General features: G+C 43.4%; 1 protein-coding gene across 2 annotated transcripts in view; it reads right to left on the bottom strand.

Moving 5' to 3' along the window:
• MYLK (myosin light chain kinase) overlaps nt 1–14,170 on the bottom strand; it is a 325,439-nt gene extending 311,269 nt beyond the window's left edge. For both annotated transcript variants that reach the window (XM_067549625.1, XM_067549626.1), the window contains exon 1: nt 13,545–14,170. The gene's annotated coding sequence lies outside the window, so the exon portion shown is untranslated. The remainder of the gene's footprint in view (nt 1–13,544) is intronic.
• Between the last annotated feature and the right edge of the window lie 5,154 nt (nt 14,171–19,324).

Below are 19,324 nucleotides of genomic sequence, written 5' to 3'. Positions count from 1 at the left end.
GTCCCACATACAAAACTAATTCTCCAGTGAGCTCAGAAAACACAAAGAAGAAACACATATTTTGGAGGACATGGGGAGGAGAGGAGAACCTCTGAATTTAGCAAAAGGAGTGAGATGACACGGAGGTTGGTAGGGAAAGGGGTTTACCACTGCTGTTACTCTAAATCTTTGTCTGCACTCAAAGTTGCACCGGTTAAACTAAAGATGTGTTTTTAGTTAAATCTGTTCATGCCCCTGTGTGGACACTCTTGAATTGGTTTAAAAGTTACTCATGATGACTTAGCTGAATTCAGTAAGGAATCAACTTAAACTACAGTGATATAAACCTGGCTTGTATAAAATTTAAATCTGTTCACTCAGGGGTTTTATAGTGTTTCAACTCCATCAGTTTTTAAACTGATTTTAGTTAGACCATGTCTAACCACAAAATAACACTGGCCGAAGAATGACATTTTCCTCCATTTTCTCCTGGACAATAAAAAACACTACAGAGATAAGACCTAACTATAGTTTCCTTTAGAGAAAACCCAAGCCCAGCACGTTTCTTTGCCTGCCTCCTTCCCTCCCTGTCCCCAAGCCTATGTTATTTTATTCTTTGCTGTTCTCCCAGAAAGGTAGCTATTCTAGCACAGGTTCTATTTGCATGTTAAATAGCAACACAGGGCTTTGCTGTAGTATTACCATAGCAACCTCCTGGACACACAGCACATTCATACCCATACCTAACTGAACTGAAAAACAGAAGCTGACAAAGCAAAAGTGACTTGCAAAGACGTGTGGTGAGCGTTAGTGTAATAGAACTGGAACGGCAACATGTTAACATTTGACAGCGACCTTGGCTTACTTGTTACAACAGACTATAATACTGAAATTCAAAAGGGACCTTCATACTTAACAGGCATTTCTCCACACAGAACAAGCTAAAATTATAGCAAAACTCAACATAAAACGTTCTCCAGCCAAACAATAATTGAGACTGCTATCAGAAGCAGTGTGGTCGAGTGGACAGAGCACTGGACTGGGACTAAGGATATCTGGGTTCTATTCCTTGCTCTGACCTGCTCGGCGATCATGGGCAAGTCACTTCACCCTCAGTTTCCCCATCTGTAAATCAGTAATGATATTGATGTTCTTTAAAATGCACTTTGAAGGCTATTGATGAACAGCGCTATATAATTTAGAGAAACAAAGTGGACGAGGGAATATCTTTTATTGGACCATTTATTACCTCACTCACCCTGGGTGTCTAATATCCTGGGACCAACATGGCAAAAACAACACTGCATACAACAATGGAATACATAAAAGTTAGGTAATATCAGATTTATTACACTGCAAAGCTAAAAATACTCTGGTAGGAATTCTACAAAATCATGCAGATTTTAAAATACTCTCTCCATTTAGACTAAAGATAATTAGTACATCAACAAGAGTATAAACAACCAAACAATAGATTAGGCAACTGAACATTGACCAGCTGGGCTGTATAGATTTACTAAAGCCTTTTGCTCTACATCCATAACAGCATATGGGAAGTAGACAAAAGCCGTTGACAGCACTTCCTCACCCGTAGAAGCCAGTGAGCACAGGAGAATTTGCAGGACTGGGCCACTGATTTTTATTTGGGAGAATGGAAGCCTAAGTCCTGTTCCCAGCTCTGCCACTGACTGCTATGTGACCTGGCATGTAGTGTACCTCTCTGTGCCTCAGTTTCCTCAGCCATACTATTAGAGACACACCTAGAAGGCCTGATCTTCCCCTCAGATCCACCTGTGGAAGATCACGCAGATTTACAAATCGGGCCAGATTTACAAAGGCCTTTAGACACCTAAAGATGCAGATAGGAGCCTAACTCACCTAAGTGATTTTGAAATTCACAGTAGGTGCCTAACTGCCATTGAAGTCACTACCTCACAGGGGTGGTGTGAGATATAGTGGTGAGTGTCTTGCAATCTGTAGTGTAAGTACCAAAGAGAGAAGATACCTAATAACTAGCATGGTCAGATGCACGGTTTTCAGCCAGGAAGTCTGGTCGAAAAGGGGACTGGACGGCCAAAGTCCGGTTAATGAGGATGGGGGAGGTGGGAAGGCACCGGGTCATCATCCACGCCAGCCCTACTCAGCGGGGGCTGCCTTCTTCCTGCGTCCTGCCGCTGCCTGCGGAGCTGGGGCTGGGAGCTGCAAGTCCCTCCCAACCCGGATGGAAGGGCAAAGAGCTGCAAGAGACAGGGGGAGAGGGAAAGAGGAGCAAACAGGGGAAGAGACGGGGCAGAAACAGCGCCTTCGGGGTGAATGCAGGGCCTGGGAGGGGGAGATTCTGGCACTCCTACTAGAGTGTTCAGTTTTTAAAATATTACAAAAGTCTATCGGCGATAACAGAGGGCTGTTTAATCTAACAAAGGCAAAGTAAAATCCAATGGAACTGGAAATCAGCAAAGTCTAAACAAGAAAAAAGATGCAATTTTTTTTTTTTTAAATAGTGAGTAAATCAATCATTCCAAGAGCTTACCAAGGGTTGCAATAAATTCTCCATCGCCTGGAGTCTTTAAATCAAGACTAGATTTCTTTCTAATACTTGCATTCTAGTTCCACCAAAAGTAGTCAGGGTAGAACTAGAGTCACTGAGCGAGATTCTATACTCTGTGTTATTTAGGCGGTCAGACTACATGAGCGAAAATGGTCCCTTCTGGTCTTAAAAGGCTAAAGTGCAGTAAATACATTTACTGATGGGAGGATGGGGGAGGGAAAATATTGTATAAATTATACACGGCAACTGTCACTTACTCACCTTCACCTTAAATCACTTTACCTCTCTCTGCCTCAGTTTCTCCATCAGCAATTCCTTATTTAAGGGCTAGGATTGACTTAGATAGGCAATATCATCAGGCTCATTGAGATACTATTATTAATTATGTTTGTTTTGGTAGTGCCCTAAGGAACAATTGAAAATGATGCCCCATTGTGCTAGGCACTGTACAAACTCAGATTATCTGACAGTCCCCGCGCAAAAGAGCTTGCAATTTAAGAAACAAGGAGAAAGATATGCACAATACCTTGATTTTCTAGTATTCCAGTGTGGTAAATATGGTTTTTTCAGCACCACAAAAGGGATGCTTATTACTAGGAGAGCAAGTCTTCCTATTCCCCTCAACACCTTGCAGAATCATGAAGAGAGTCCAGGAACATGAAGTGCATGTTCAAGAAATCTGATACAGAGCCTAGATATTACCACAAAGCTGCCAAAAGCATTAGAGAAAGTTTACTAACACTGATCTGAATCCTGGTAATATCAGTTCTCAGACTTCAAAATAGTCAGGAAAACAATACTAGGAATAGAAAGTGATCAGGGAGCAAAGCAATGCCAGCCAAGGGATGCTTCTAGAGAAGTTTACAAAATACAAGGCTAATAAAAAAACTAGTAGCAACTACTAATTTATACTATTGGAAAAGATACAATACAAGGTTACTTAGTTAGTGCCACGTTATTGGTTAACACTAGCTGGAACTGGCTAAGCTATATCATCATCTGTTTAAATTGATTTAATTTAGCAGATCACTTGGACCACAATTCATTTTGAATGTCATCACCCAACATAAGTGCATCTTCCCTATGTGTCTAGGATAAATACTTCTATATGGCTCCTGATTAACTCTGGTTTCCCGTTCGATAAAAGCACATTTCTTTATGGAGGAAGGATGGTCTTGTGGTTACTGCACAGGAATGCTTATCAGGAACACCAGGGTTCCATTTGTAGCTGTGTCCACAAAGTTCTTGTATGACCATGAGAAAACCACTTTCTGGCTCTGTTTCCACGTTGATAAAATTGGAATAACAAGGCTCACCTGCTTCTCAGAGTGTTATAGCACTAATTAATTAATTTGTAAAGTCTTAAGAGATCCTGAGATGGAATGTGCCACAGAAGTGCAAAGTATTTATTGTATACTGTGTACACACAGAAGAGTATGTGCAACATTATTAGTTTCCCTAAACAGCCTTACACAGAAATTGTGCCTAACAATATGAATCAATGGCTTCCACACAGTACTGTATTACAATACCAATAATGACTGCCATGCAGTAAAAATGCATGATGCTTATCAGAAATACTCCTTTGATCTTTACCCATTTTCCTGTGAAAGGAAAGGGACAGTCTAGTGATGTCATTATAATAGCAAAACTAGCAATTCTCCTATTCAGCAGAGATCCAGATTATTACTGCATATAGAATAAAAATCAAACACACACTGAAAGATATTTGGTGCTCTGGACTGCAGTACTGGTAGTACTGGATACTCCGGGTCACAATCTATTTCTCGGTTGGCTCAATATTGCCACATGCATCAGCTCTGCATAATGCCAAGCTTTTGCCAAAAATCCTTCAAGATTTCATAGACAGACCCCCTGCCGGCTTGGCATCCAAACTAAAGTTTACCACATGATTTACCACAGGAATATGAAAATGAATGTTCTTCTAGAGACAGGGTAAGTTACCACTCTGGCCACTGTCTCAGCGAGTTTAATGATAACTGTGTATAATCCACTCAATTTCAAAACCGTGGGTTGGATCTCGCTCTCATGCAGCCTCGGCATTCAATTTGTGTTTAACTCATTTTATTATAGACTAAGAAAAGGAGCAAGTTTATGGAAGGCAAACATTGGGGGGTGGGAGGCAAAGAAAGGAAAAAAAACAACAACATCATCTCAGGCCAAACTAAATTATAGTTATTTAGCAAGAGGAAGAAACCACTGAACAGTTCCATATTGGTGGAAGAGTTTCAATCCTAAAAATAGATGAATAAACTACAGACATCAATAAAGACATCCAGAAATCCTAACATTATAGGAAGAGAGGAGTTTCAGTCAACTCAATCATCTTGAACCACTTCATTCTGGTCAAACATAGCTGAAACTCTCTTGGAGGATAGGAAGTTACGTACCTCATCAAAAAAATCGGCAAAGCTGTATTTCCAGTCTTTTGGGATAAAACAATCTGGCAGGAAAAGATACCATACAAAAAGTTCCATTTATATATAGTGCATTCCTCTTTAAGATGATGAAATCTTTGTCCTGGGCTTGTGGTTTAGCTTCACAGTAACTTAACTTTTGGAGTCCTGGAAGGAAGTACCGGGTATTTTATTTTTGCTTCTTGGTTTGTTGTAAAACCTTCTCTGTATCATAGACTGTCAAACACTTCCAGTTGTGTTTTGCTCTAAGATCCCTAATGCATCAGCACTTAAAACCTCTATCTCCCAAAACTTTATACACATTAAAGTTTCCCATGTAATAAAACTAGCCAACAAGCAAAAAGCATTGAAAAGATACATAATTAGTTTTGTTTAATCACAGAACAACAGATAATGGACAACAATAATGGATATTTTACTACCTTCATGAGAAAAAAATACACATGCTATATTAGTTCTGTTTCCTCCAACAACATCAATAATGACACCTCCATTGTTACGCTAAAAACTGTAGCTTCCCATTAAGGGCACTATAGAACAGTTACATATAGAAACTTTGAGAACTCCATTTTCAGGAACTGCTTGATGAGAAAGACAAGCATATGTGGAAGGGGTAAAGCCTGAATCTTGCACTCTGTCTCTCTCTCTCTTCTACTTTCCAATTCTTTGTGTTCTAGATTCTCTAGAATGATGATTGGCTGAACTAAGTAGCCTGTGATACTGGAAAACATTGTGGTCCAATGGATAGGGTGGGGGTCTGGGTGTCAGGAGATCTGTCAGCTCTTCAGTTATGGATCTGCTGTGTGATCTTGGACAAGTCACTTTACTTCTGCATGCCTTAGTTTCCACATCTATTTAATGGGAATATGTGGTACTTATCCCCCTTCGTAGAGTGCTTTAAGATGAAAATTACATGCACAACATAAGAGCTTGATAACAGTATTATTCTTTGGCCTCCCTTAAATCCAGCCAGGTATAACACAGGATATTCATCATATTTCACTGCTTGTTATGACAATGAGCAATAACATAATGAGTTGTAACTGACTGGTCATTGGTCACCTCTAAATTCATTGTACACACACTTCCTCAATAGTAATATTTGCTGGGTCAGTTTCTGTGTGATGTTGTTAATTTATTCTAGAGTAGCAAAATCCTGAAACCTACCTCCAGCTTTGTCTAAGGCACCACTCGGGCCAATCTACTAATTACTCCAGTGAGAGTTTTGCCCAAGCAGGTCACAGAACTGAGGCAAAATTGAGCGAGGACTTCTGAATTTGGCCCAACATCAGGATGGATGTTATTAACAAGACACTGTCCTGCTCGTTCTTCTCAACTGTCTCCCAATATGATGGATTCCCCTCATCCCACATAAACCATCTTTATCACTGTAAATCATATGAGAAGCACTGATCATGATACAGACAACTTGCCAGGAGTCTGAGGGACAGAATTATCTGGCATGGCTCTCAATCAGGCATAGCCCTGAATAGGGCTCCTGTGAATTTCAATCACATTTCCTCTTCCTTAAAAGGATCATGTTATTTCTGAATGAAGGACAATAGGGAGAGATGGGAATATTTTAACTGCTTTTTTGTAAATGCAATAACTGAAAACTAGCAGTCAATGAGCATTCTGAATCTAGTGGCACATCAACTCTATCACCAAGTATGACATAGTAGTTTTGAAAGCACCATCACCACTCAGAACCAACCAAATCCCATATATACAAGAGACACTCCTTGGCTGAAGAATTAATATGGCATAAAGGCAAATAAATATTTGGCAAGCAAATATATTTAATCCAGTTGCAGAAGAGGGGCTGGGGTCAAGACAATTGCTAGTGCAGGAACAGAAGCAAGGCAGTACTCAAACTAACTGCAGCTTGCTGGCCTTATCTGTAAAGCTCTGAAAGAACTGACACACTGTAATGAAATTTAGCAACATCTGGGGTCATTATAACAAAAACATGTGGCGGCAAATTGGTTTCTGCCAACAAACTGAAGGGGAAAGGGATTCAGTGAGAAAGTTCTCAATGTACAGTGTCATATACTAAGCAGTAAACTGCATATGGCAGGAGATGCATCTCATTGCTTTCTCTCTCTCTCTCTCACACCTTCCCCTCCCTCTCCTCCCAAGCTTATGGTTATAGTTGCAAGCATCAAGTTGTCTTCTGAGTGAGAGAGAGAGAGAGAGAAGATGGCAACCTCCAGCCTGTATTTCCTGAACTATTAAAGCATAACCAATACCACGATGAGGAGTCTGATTCTCAGTGTGCTTATTCTGAAGAATTTTCATGGAAGCCAGTGACAGCTGGCTTTTAGACCAAAGTTCCCTCCGTGTGGATATCTAAGCAAATGCACCTGCATCCATATTTAGGCACCTGTGTGGAAGTGGCCCGATTTTCAGAGGCGCAGAGTGCCCGTAATTCCCATTTAACTCACCGCAGAAACTCAAGCCACTTCTACATGGGTGTCTAAATACGGATGCACATGCCTATCTGTAGTCACTCACGTTTCAAAATTATGGCCCACATTTCCATTTATTTTCCTTGATTCTATTCACAAAGAAGCACTGACCAGACACCTTTCAAGATGTCTGTCCCTAAACCATTGTTCAGATAGGTGGAAGATTCTCTGAAACATGGGGGATTCAGAAGTAAATAATGCACAAAGACGCTTTAATTAAATAAGCAGTCTGAGGAAGGAGCTTCTGTAGACCCTCTTAAAACCTTAAATCCTGCAAACCGGATGAACAAAAGGTAGATTAGGCTCACATGTTAAATTCCAGTAAACCTGAAAAGCCTCAGTTAATAAATCACTGAGAGAAAGTTTCTCACGGACTCTCCCCTCTACAGAAGTACAAGCTAAATTTATTCCAGAATTTCAGGGTTTAATTGTCAGAGGTGCAGCTGTGTCTCCCTTTGACTTCTAGTCTCGGAGAATCAGGCCCTCAATTGTATATTAAGGGCTTGATTCTACTCTCACTTACACCAATACAAATCCACTTATTTCAGATTCACATCACTGTAAGAGAGAGAAACAGCCATCCCTGAGAATCTCCAGGGGCAGAAACAGTTGATAAATAATTATGAATCCACAAAACTTACTTAGCCAAAATTTCCACTAATTTAAGTGGGAGTTCTGCCTGCATCAGAACTGCTGGACTGAGCTTATTAAAAGGCAAATAAATCTCAGTGAGTATCTTATGGCCTGTTTTCTGAACAAAGTCATCAACGAGCCTTTCAAGTTTGTAATCGTAAGTTAATGCTCAGCAACTCATTAATCAGCCATCTTTAGTCTCATCTTTGATGTGGGCTCACGGTTAGTATTTCATTCTGTTTGTGAAGGAGCTTATGTGCAGATAATTACTATGGACAGGCTCTGTACTACAGACAACAGTCCTGTCCATGATTGCCGAGTCCTGGCCGCATTTAAGACGACCCCATACCGTCACATGGGCTGCACACTACAGGTTGTTTGAGAACTAGGAGAACCCTCCTGTTGCTGTAGTCAGTGGCTATGCTGAAGCGCTACAGTGGTGCAGGGTTTAAGTGCAGGCACAGCCTGACTCAGTGGCCTTGGCCTGTATATTCACTATAGATTACCCGTCTCTTCTGTGCTATGATGCATGCCATGTTGTTGTAGCCATGTTGGTCGCAGGATATTAGCGAGACAAGGTGGGTGAAGTCATGTCTTTCATTGGACCAACACTTATTGGTGAGATAGACAAGCTCCAAGTTCCACAGAGCTCCTCAGGTCAGCTGTGTAAGCTCAGAAGCTCGTCTCTCTCGCCAACAGAAACTGGTCCAATGGAAGATATGACCTCACCCACCTTATCTGTCTGCTGTGAGAGGCGCACAGGCTCAAACCAAATATCTGAATCTGAATATCCGCTAACTTGTGGAGCGGAGGGAGGCTCAGAATGTAAACCTTTGCCCTAAGCTCTGTAATGAGCCGAGCCCCAAACTCAGCCTATACCCAGCTACTGATATTTATTGTACGTCCCGCATTATCATAGCTCCATGTACTTACTGATCCCCTCCCATCACTCCCAGCTTGAGTGCTTTGGAACTCTCTCCAAATCCTCAGCCCTATTTGCATCTGCAATTAGTTATAGGAGGGTTCTGAAAGTAATTTGTAACCATTGACGTATATACTCTCTCTAGCACTGCATGTTCAGCCTGCATGCCTTGGCTGGGGCTCTTGACTGGCCTTAAGAGTAGAATCAATGCCCACAGGACGCTCTAAAACTCGTGGTAAGAAAACAAAACAAAAAACCAAACAAACCAAGCCTCCCCAAAACAGGGCCAGGACCAATAAGAGTCACGTGTTAGTTTCTGAAATCTATCCTGAACAAATGCTACACACTGAATTAAGGAATTTTTCCTCTTTCAGTATTACACAGGCAATCCAGAGAAATCTTACTAGGTCATCGCCCTTCATGCTCTCTTGCATCATGCAGCAGGGCAAGTACACTTAAGGGGAGATACATCAAATGCTTGCAAGAGCAGAGTATCAAGTTCCAAACTTGCTTGGCAACAGACCCTTTGAGATTTCCCTATGAGACCAATAAAAATTAGAGCGATGACATTAACTGGAGTAAGCCTCTCACATTTATATAACATCCTAGCTGTGATGCACATTAAACCACGTGCTAGTTGCACTGAAAGCAGCAAGCATTATTACAGTAAGCCACACTAGCACAGCGTGCATCACATCCCCTTGTAGTAAACAGCCTGCTACTGGTAATAACTAATGGAGTTACTCCTATAGGACAAGTGGTAGAGGGCTGAGCTATGGAGTTGAAGGTTCATACTCTGCTGAGGCAGGGGTTCATTATACAAAGGTGTTAGTGATTATTCTGCAACAAAACTTAAATGCAGATAATAACTAATGCTCTACCTCTATACAGGGAGAACTTTTAATGAGGAAACAGTAAGCATAATATTGAGGTGGATGAAATGGAATATTACTGAAAAAATGCCAGGCGACAGAGAATTACTAGGAAATATACTATTGGTTAAGAGAAGACTATCCTCCCAATTCACATGACACTCCTAGACTCCACTAGTTATTTGTTGGCTTCCTAGCTGTGGGAGGGGAAAAAAATCAAGCCTGCAAACCAAGGTATGTTTATTTATTATGCAAATAATAATCCAAGCAGTGGGAAAAACCAAAAGGAGGGAAATATACCTGCAGGCTGGGAATTTATTGAACATTTAGGTGCAAATTCTGTCCCTACCTCCAAAGCCAGATGGGTCCCACTGGTGGGACCAGCATGGTTCCACCACCCAAGGGGCAGAGGGCAAAATTTGGGAAGCCACTGCTGAAGGAATACACCTCCTTGCAGATCACTTAGCCCATCTCAGCAGGGGCTCCTTGCTTGGAAGTATTTAGGGGCAGGGCAGGGGGAATCCAATACAGCATTTATCCTCCAGTCCTTTCCCCTGTAGAAACCATGCTTTAGGCCAGGGTTGTCCAATGTACGGCCCACAGGCTGCATGCAGCCCACCCCAGTGCCGAGCGCTGGTCAGCCCCGCCCCAGGCTGGCTAGCCCGCCCCAGCTCCCAGAGCACCGGAGTGCTGCCAGCCCACGTGACACCCCAGCACCAGCCCAGCCTGCCCCACCCCACCCCAGGCTGGCCAGTCTGCCCCAGCCCCCAGAGCACTGCCAGCCCGACTGCTCCCAGCCCCTGGAGTGCTGCTGGCCCACATGACACCCCAGGCTGGCCAGTCCACCCCAGCTCCCAGAGTGTGCCGGCCTAAGGGCTCCACTCCCAGCAGGTATGGAAAGTGAGTGAGCAATTGTGATCTACTTCTTTGTTCTAAAACAGCTTCTAGATATGCATATTCATCAAGTAATATTACATTGAAATTATTGACTGAAAGAGTTTTTGTATACATTTTAAGTTTATTTGAATAATGTAGTGCGGAGTAATATATTATTTGGACTAGTATATTGACCTAATTTTTATTATTCACTCACTCACTCTCCATACCTGCTTATTCCTTATTCAGGGTTATGGGGGCACCAGCTGTTAATGGGCAAAAGGTGTGGTACACCCTGGACAGATCGCCAGTACATCAGAGCGCACACACATATAAATCACAAAAGGGACAATTTACAGGAACCAATGAACCTAACCGGCATGAAGGTGGGAAGAAAACCGGAGTACTCGGAAAAAACTCACGTAGACAAGGGGAGAACATCACGCAAACTCCACGCAGAGCTGGGATCAGGGTTTGAATCCCGGATGCTGGAGCTATGAGGTGAGAGCACTACCCGCTGTGCCACCCGCACCATCCCTTTTTTTTTTTTTTTAAAACAGTGCGGCCCACTGAGTGAACAATTTTGTCTTAAATGCCCTTGTGGCCAGATAACTTTGACACCCCTGCTCTAGGCTCTTGAGCAACTCTGCCACCGCTTCTCAGCCTTGGAAGGATATTTCTCCCTATGCATCTCCCCTCACCCAGCCAGAATACTTGGTCTGAGGACCTGATTTGCACTTTATAGACAAGGAACAGATTAGGGAAATTCCCCCTCTAACCTATCTACCCATCAGGGATCTCCAGAGTCTGCCAGTCAATTTCATGCCACTTTATCCCTATTTCCATCCAGGGAGTGATGCCAAACTAATGGCCAGATGTACACAGACAGGAGGTGGGAGGATTAAGCAGAAAAGAATTCCCAAGTGTGCTGCTCCATGGCACAAAGTTAGAGTGCTGAGAAGTAATTTCACCTCCCTGCCAGCTAATAATTTTAAATATCCCACTCCCTCCCACCGCTATTTATGCATTATATTTGAATGAGGTCAACAGAATTTAACCCCTGGTTGAGGCACTCAGAGCTTTGCCCAACAATAAAAATAACATTGAGAAAAGTGTAATAAAAAAATCTTCTTAAAAATTCAAACAAAGTCCTTAAGTATACATTGTAAGAAACATTTCTAGGTATCTAAATGTACACATACTTCTTTATATTTTTAAAGACCTAAAAGGTGTTTGAGTGAAAGTAGTTGAGGTGGAAATTACAACCTAACCCACTGAAAACTGCTCCAGACAAGTCTTCGTTGCTAGCAAACAGAAGACATTTGTTTTGTTTTTTTAATAAATCATTAATAAGAGGTTATGCTGCACTACCTGTTTTTCAAAATAATTAATTCCTGGTAATCTGGGCGCAGTCCTGCAGTCTTTTTTCATGCAGAACTCCAATGGGAAGCCCCTAAACTCTTGGTAGAAAAACAAAAACAAACAAACAAACAAAAAACCTCCCCTAAAAAAGAGGGCCAGAACCAATAAAGAGTCATGTCTTAGTTTCTATTCTTGAGCAAATGGTACACAACTCTAATGGGAGTTTTGCAAGAGAAAGGACTTCAGAGATCACAGCATTGCAGAAGAGGTCTTAATAATTTTGTAGGAAACCAGGACTCCAGTCTTCCCAGTGCTTAAGCACATGCTTAACTCTCTGTATAGGCAAGAAGTCCTGTTGATTTCCATAGGACACCTCAAGTGTCCAGTTCTTGTGCGTCAGTGTTTCAGCATCAAGGCCTGGAGCATGACACCGCCACTTCCTACTAGGGTACATCCCCAAGACAGATCCCAGATGGTGTAAATTTACACCGGAGGAGGATTTGCCCCTGGGTTTATCTTCCTCCCGCCCCCACTTGGCACAAGAGCTTTCTTTCCTGCAGCCCCTGCCATGGGGAACACCCTTCTTCCTCCCATCTCCAGGCTCAGCTGAACACATCTCTTTATTCCCTTGCTTGAGTGCACCACTTAAAGGACACAATAGCACATGGAGCCAGAAGTCAGCTCTGGATCCGGACAGCCTTGCCGGGGTACCACAGTTAGTCTGAAAGCAGCTAGTCACAATCCAACTCTGGCTCTGGGAGGCGTGCGTGATGCTGTGTGTGGAGGATGGTAACATACCCATAAACAGCTCTGCAGTGTGTGTGTGAGCTCGGACCGAAGGTCAAGAGATTAGTTGCAAAAGCCACTGCCCACAAAACCCCCAGCGACACAAAACAGCCCCAGGCTCTGCAATAGCGCTTCTCGCGGTCACTGATTCGGGGGGGGAGAGGGAAAGTTTTAATTCCCCCGTCCTCGTTCATTCAACTCTGCTCTGCATCCACCCGGGCGTTTCACACGTGCCGGTTTCCAGCCCACAATCCCTGTCTAAGGGGCTCGCGCGTTTGCACTAGCAACCGGGAGATCAAGCCATGCACTGGCGAGGGAGGCAGCCTGCATTCACCCGGCCAGAGGAGCGTGCAGTCCTCAGCCCTGGGGGACCTGCCCCGGGAGCTCAGAGCAGGACGGAGCGGCCCGGAGCTGAAAGGACCCGAGTCAGCCAGCGAGCGGGGCTCAGTCACTGGTACGGACCGGCTGGGGCGGACCCCGCTTGCCTCGAGGCCAGTCTGCAGAGCGCGAGCCCGGCCCGGCGGGTCAGACGCAAGCGGCTCCCTCGCGCGCAGCCCGCGCCGGGCTCGCTGCAGTGGCGGGCTCGCGCCGGCCGGCTCAGAGAGGAGCAGCGGCAGGAGCCGGGGGAAGGAAGGACGGACCCGAGAGGGAGGTACTCACTGCGATCCGCCGCGGCTGCTCTGGGAAGCCTCCTGAGGGGCGGGGAGAGACTAGGAGGAAACTTCAGCCGGCTCCTGTCTTCCTCCTGCGAAGTTCCTCAGTGGCACCATCCAAGTGGATTTTTAAACCCTCGCAAGAAGAGCAAAAAACGTGGGTTCGCTGGTGCCTTATTAGGAAATGTGTGCAGCGGAGGTTTGGGCTGGGAACGGCGCTTTTTGTGCACGCCCTGGGAAAGCTCCAGCAGAGGCTGCCTGCTGCACTTTTGGACAACAAACGCTGGTGACTTCCAAGGCAGGAAAGGGGGGAGCTGTGTGTGTGTAGCGAAAACGAAGGCAGCTGCCTGACCCGAGAGCGCTCAGTAGGACCCAGAGCACACAGCTCCGAGCTCCTTGCAGCAGGCAGATCAAAGGAGCAGGCAGCCGGAGAATCAGGCAGCGCACAGAAAGAAAGGAGTCTGATTGGAGAGATCCCAGGCGAGCACAGGCAAAGAGCTCTTCCTCCCAGGAGCAGACAGCACACAGAGATCAAAGGAGGACCCCTCTACAGAGAGAGGTCACTAGAGTGATTCATGTGAAGGGTCTGATTGATTCCTGCACCTTATGGATGCAGAAACACTATCAACTCAAGCTCCCTCCCTCACACCTGTGACAGTGTCACACCCACTTTGCACAGGTGTGAGTGACAACACAAAGCACCTACCGAGAAAACCGAAAGGCTACTTTCAAACTTCTCCAATCCTCTTGCTGTTATTTTCAATGAGAGAGAAGAAATAGGGTTTAAGATCACAAACACAGCGTGTTTTGGTTATGGGGGGATGGAAGCATTGGGGAATGCAGACAATCTAAATCCTGTTCAGAAAAGTAAAAGCATTTTTTAAAACCTAGATGTATAGATTTTTGGAGAGAGGGTTGTCATGGGGATCACAGCCTACTGTGGGATCAGGGCCTTTGTCTATGACGTACATACTGACAAATAAACTTCATTTGTTTTTTAAAATCTTATCTGTTAAATAAATGCAAGAACGCTCTTTTTCTTATTGGCAATTTGATGTAAGGATGTGACATAGGTGTGAGTAGTGGACAGGAGCACAGAAGTATCAGCTTTGGGATAAATCCACCTCTCTTGTGTGCAGGTGTGGCTCCCATCAAAGGTGCAAGTCCCTTTAAAATACAGCTCTTAGTTGTGAGTGGTTTGTTTCTTTGTTTTTAAAAGGGGAAGGGGAGAAAGGATTGCCTCCTCAGGATGCTTTGAAGTGTCCTTGTGTGCTATGTCACAGAACTTGCAATTCAGGTTATAAACCTTCTTTTCTCCCTGGCATTCCTTAGATGACTCCACACATTAACATGGCTGCACACACACACACACAAAAGTCTAGGAAAAAAACAAGCACCCAATCTGTGAATTATTTTCAAGTGTTGTCAACAGCATTACATTTGTAGACACTTAAACATTCTTTATTCTAATCCTGGAGTGACTTTTGTGCACAAAAACTATACCAATCAGCATTGTTTACAGGGGCACAGCTTTGGATGCCACTTTTGCTGGTACTTGACCTGTCTCACTGAGTGTTAGCTGCTGGTAAGTAAGAACAACTTCCACTACTAGCCTAGGAAACCTCTTTTGGTTCTCTCTTGTGGTGCTGAGTCTAGCATGCAGGGCTATGGTAATAGAAGACCCCTTCTTCAGCTGGTTTGAATCCTCATCATCTAGAAACAAAAGCAAACATACACAGAGCCCAGCTTCCACAAGCTGCATGGCCACTGGGACACAATGGCTGTTTAACTGGAAAGGCATCCACATGCTTATAGTGAAAGAATGGAGCTCCTCCCATTATGTACAAATACAAGTGCTTTGCGTAACAAGGGGAGATTTCATGCACCCTCGCTCACCCAGACAAAGCTGGTCTTAGCTGCTGGTTAGCTGGGCATGGAAAAAGCCAGTGTAATGGCAGCAACTTTGAGGATCGAGCTCTCATTTGTCCAGCAGTTTTGACCAAGTATTGGAGGCAGGTGCCGCTCTATCCCCACTCCTTATTCTCTGAACACTGATTTTCACTTTCCTTTGCTCAGGGAGTACAGCTACTGATGCTACCTTCTCCAAAGCCACGGGGAGGAAATGATATATTTTCTCTACCATTGCTCAAATAGCGGGGAGACAAAGAAATGGTACTCACCAAAGCTCCACTCACATGGGATGCCAAAATGATATTGTACTCCCCAAAATGAGGCCATCCTCACAACAGATTGTGCAGATGTTCAAAAGATGAGCATAAATGCTCTTCAAAGCCCTTTGGGCTTGGCTTTGCTTCACTGGGTTTTGGATACAGCCACAAGCGGGACTGGATTAAGGCATCGGCACAAAAGATGTGCCTTGCAGCTCAGCTCCCACAGTCCTGCAGTGGCCTCATAATCTCAGTTTTGATTTAGAAGATGATTCTAGCCTTCACAATCACCAAGAAAACATGACCTGAATGTCACCAAGGAAGTGATGTTTGACTTCAGCAGATGGAGGAGCTGTGACTATTAAAGCCACTTAGCCCCACACCCCGCACTATAGCAAGCCAAGCTCCTGCTGGGATCTAGAGGATTGACTCCTTCTTAGTGGAGCTCAAATGCTCCATTCTGTCCCTCTGGACTTTTGGCTCTGCAGGTCAAATCAGGAGTGGGGAAAGTCCTTTTTCCATTGACCTTTGGAACTGGCTAATGGCAGAAGGGAGTGAATGTTGCACGTTGCAAAACTTGGTACAGGCACTGTGTGCTCCTGTTTTCAAGTCACATTGCCTCTCAGAGCCCCTGCTGGAACTATGAATCTTCCAGGGTGGGCCAGTGCTTTAAAGACACCCCAAGAGCCACAGGGTGAACTTGAAAGTAAATAACGCTGCTCCTTTGGCATTGCTGTTAAATGAGATCATGCTTGTGACAATGAGTTTTCAAATATATTTAATGGATAGTGCGGGTAGAGTAATTCTCTACCGCTGTTAACTGGCTGCTTTGGTTTTTTAATTGTAAACATCTTTCATGCAGCTGCTCCAGGGACATGTTTAGGAAACAGCAGCTGGATGGATTTAAAACATGTCAAAGCATCTTGACCTAACATTTATATTTCTGCAACATGCAAGCCATGGATTGTAACCAACAAAGCCCTCAGAGAGCTTACACAGCTTCTGTGGGGCAATACTCAAGAAACAAATGAAGGATGAAGTTACCCGCTGGAAGTGTTCAGGAAAGTAAGTGATTGAGGTTGAACTGTAAAGGCTGCAGTTCAGATGATTATCAGGTAATTAGGAGCAGAGCTGCATCAAAGGAATCACAGTCAGTATAGCACTGGGCAAGGGGAGGGAGGATATTCTTCGATTACAAGTGGGGGATGCTTTCTGTAGAAACTTTTAGGCTTCTTTGTTGGAACAAGCTTCAGGGGGTGCCATGACCCATCCATTCAGGATGGCAGCGTTTAATTTTCTCCTCTTTTCACCCAAACTTCTTCTCCAGAAAGTAACTGAGAATACAATCACTAATTAGTAGGAGTCATAATTAGAGCTACAAAACTATAGAAGAACCCACCAGGCAAACAAACATGTCCATAAAGCCTCACAACATCGAGACCTGGGCTCCTCCGCAAGTTCAGGCCTTGAAAAAATGCATTTGTCCATTCACTAGTGCCAAGTGAGTCTCTTTCCCTGGGGAGTGTGAAGGCCTAAGCTGTCTCTTTCAGCATCGTCTTCCAGAGTCTGCAGATAAACTGCTCTACTGCCTCCTGTGCTGCTCTTAGCTTTTCCAAGCAGCAACAGAGGAAGCTGTGAAACTGTCAAGAATTGTTTCTTGCTGCTGCTGCTGCTGTTGCTGTTGCTGTTGTGCCACACTGGAGATTTATACTGGAGGAAGAGGATCCAAGAAATGGAGGCAGGTGTAGGGGGTAGCATAGCAGAGGTTTCTTTCCCTTCTTTGCAGAGAGGGTAGTGTAGTAGAGACTCCCCTGCTTGCAGGAGCCAGGAGGTTTGGGAATGGGCAGAAGAGACAGGAAGTTTCATGAAACTTACACTCTAATGAAAAACCTTAACATTGACCTCAGCATTATTAAGGCAGAATAATTTCCCAGATGCACAGAATGTGGGACAGTTATCTGTTGATATAATTGATTTAGAAGCACATGAGGGTACAGTTGGGGTTTTACATTGTAATGCAAGTTTTATGAAGTTGGGGTACTGTACAATATAGGAAGTGGGCTGTACCCCTTTAAATAGTTTGTGAGCCTTCCAAGGGTGCTCACTATATTCTGTGTTTTGGAAATCAGCCACAGCAGCAATATGTAGATAGCTAGTCTCATGTTTTTGTAGATTTAGTACATTTGGTAACTTGGATCCAGCTGTGCCCATTTGTTTTCTTCTTATTATCATTGTGTAAAGAGCAAAAGACACAACAGGTAAGTATTTTGGGAGAGGAGGTATCCATTGGAGATGGAAATAGAAGCCTTGTGGAGTGTGAATATGAATATGAAGCAATATGAACGTGGAAAGGAATGCACAAGTCTTTCCCCTGAACTACTTATTTCCATGCTGTTCAGGTTTTGGATGGATGAGGTGTGTTCTGATGTAATCTTATCTGTCATTAAACATAGTATTTGGTTGCTAATATAGATGAACATGCACTCAGACACACACAAGTGGTCAGTACTGGGATTTCTACCAGGTACAGTTTGTGCACCTTGCCTGGTGCCTCCATACTTCACATGAGCCTTTCACTATATATATCTATGAATACCATACATGTTCTGGCATCACTGGTGCAACATAAGTGTAGATATAATTGTTGATAACAAGTTAGAAAATAGCATTAAATTATGTGATAATATATTCTTAACACTGCCAAATTACTGAAAAGAAGGAGGAATCATCTCTGTAGAAAAAAGTATAGGTGGATCTTATAAAACCATATAATATTATTAATGAAAAACAGCAGATCAAAAATCCCACTCCAGCGAATAAACCAATCCTGTTTTACTAATATTTTAGCTGGGAATATTGTCAGCAAATTCCGCCTTCGCTAAGAAATTCTATGAATTATAAGCCCCTCTGATGTGTTACTCACATTTTTCTGCATTTAAAGTAAATATGAAATTGAACAGATTAACTAGCCAGGACTGTGTCTAAAACAGAGTTGGGCTTCTATGAAAGAAACGTGTTTTACACACTTTTAAAACCACACAGTTCCTCTTTTCAAGTAATTCCTTTGCTTCCTCTGAATAAAGGATTCATCAGTTAGAGTCTTGTTCTTTTATAGTTGTGGATAAGTTCCAGCCTGGCTATAATATTGCCCTGAGTTCTGTTTTTCTCCAAAGCCAGACCCCTATAGTTTTCAGTGACATCCACATTTTTTCCTTCTTTTTTAAAATGCACTAGGGAAGTCAAATGGGTTGAATGAGCTGTAGCATTGTTCCAAACATTCACACTTAGGACCAAAAAAGGGAACATTTAATAAACAGAACACAAGTACGAATGTGTTGGAATGTTGATCTTTTGATTATCGTAAGAACTTTCAGTCATGAGGTCTAGTTAAATATCCCAACTGCCATATTGAAAACCCTTCCAGTGATTGATATTTTCCCCGTTTTCTTAGCATGCATTTTTAAATCCACTCAAGGGCTTCTGAACAAAAAAGATCTTTTGTGATGCATCTTACAAAAAAGATACTATGTTAAAACATACTTTGGTTGTATAGTGCCTAGTACAATGGGATCCTGATCTATGCCTAGGGTTCCTAGCTACTACGGTAATACAAATAACA

This window comes from Emydura macquarii, unplaced genomic scaffold, assembly GCF_026122565.2.
Source record: "Emydura macquarii macquarii isolate MOO-44397 ecotype Brisbane River unplaced genomic scaffold, CSIRO-AGI_Emac_v2 contig_1253, whole genome shotgun sequence".
Taxonomy (NCBI): Eukaryota; Metazoa; Chordata; order Testudines; family Chelidae; genus Emydura; species Emydura macquarii.
Note: the sequence above shows the minus strand (reverse complement) of the source record. Positions and strands in the feature narration are given on the sequence as shown.